The sequence below is a fragment of the Panthera onca genome, chromosome B3, assembly GCF_046562875.1.
Source record: "Panthera onca isolate mPanOnc1 chromosome B3, mPanOnc1 haplotype 2, whole genome shotgun sequence".
NCBI lineage: Eukaryota > Metazoa > Chordata > Mammalia > Carnivora > Felidae > Panthera > Panthera onca.
This window is the reverse complement of record NC_138344.1, coordinates 80,212,367-80,213,138: the sequence shown is the minus strand read 5'-3', so window position 1 is coordinate 80,213,138 and position 772 is coordinate 80,212,367. Positions and strand designations below refer to the sequence as shown.

General features: G+C 47.7%; 1 non-coding gene across 1 annotated transcript; it reads left to right on the top strand.

The window, feature by feature from the left end:
* Positions 1-238: 238 nt before the first annotated feature.
* On the top strand, positions 239-369 carry LOC132670654 (small Cajal body-specific RNA 20). The gene has a single exon (XR_009606874.1).
* Positions 370-772: the final 403 nt, after the last annotated feature.

Sequence of the window (772 nt, the reverse complement as noted above, 5' to 3'; positions counted from 1 at the left end):
AGGCTATTACATATAAAGCTGCTACAACATTTATATGTAAGTCACAAGTATGGATATAAGATTGCATTTCTCTAGGATAAACCCCTAGGACATTGCAGGTGTATGTAAACTTTTTAGGTTTTTCAAAATGTTGTATCCTTATACATTCCATCAGCAGCAGTGCATGACGGTTAAAGCTCTTCTGTACCCTTGACAATATTTGGTTTGATTAGGCTTTTTTAATATTAGTTGTTATAAGGGCCTCTCTCCCATGGGGCTGTGAGGGGTCCCTTTTCTCCTCAACCAGGGCTGGAGGCCAACATCAGTCCTTGAGGATCGTTGTGAGGGCTGCTGGGGGCTGGCAGCCTTGTTTTCCTGCCTTGGACATCTGTAGTTGCTGGGAGCCCCCACTTAGTCTATTCCAGGCATGCCAACTCCACAGCCAGACTAGGGGCTAAAGTGGCAGCACTGGGCCTCCAGCCTCTGGCTGTCCTTGGGTAGTGCCAGGCTCTCATGAGCTGCCCCTGGCCTGTAGCTCAGTCCCCTCCCTGCCCCTCAGACAGCACCTAACAAGAAAACACACCTAAACAGGAACATTCTTCTTTCACAAAGTTGTTTTGGCTATTCTTTTTTTTTTTTTTTTTTTTTTAATTTATTTATTTATTTTTGGGACAGAGAGAGACAGAGCATGAACGGGGGAGGGGCAGAGAGAGGGAGACACAGAATCGGAAACAGGCTCCAGGCTCCGAGCCATCAGCCCAGAGCCTGACGCGGGGCTCGAACTCACGGACCG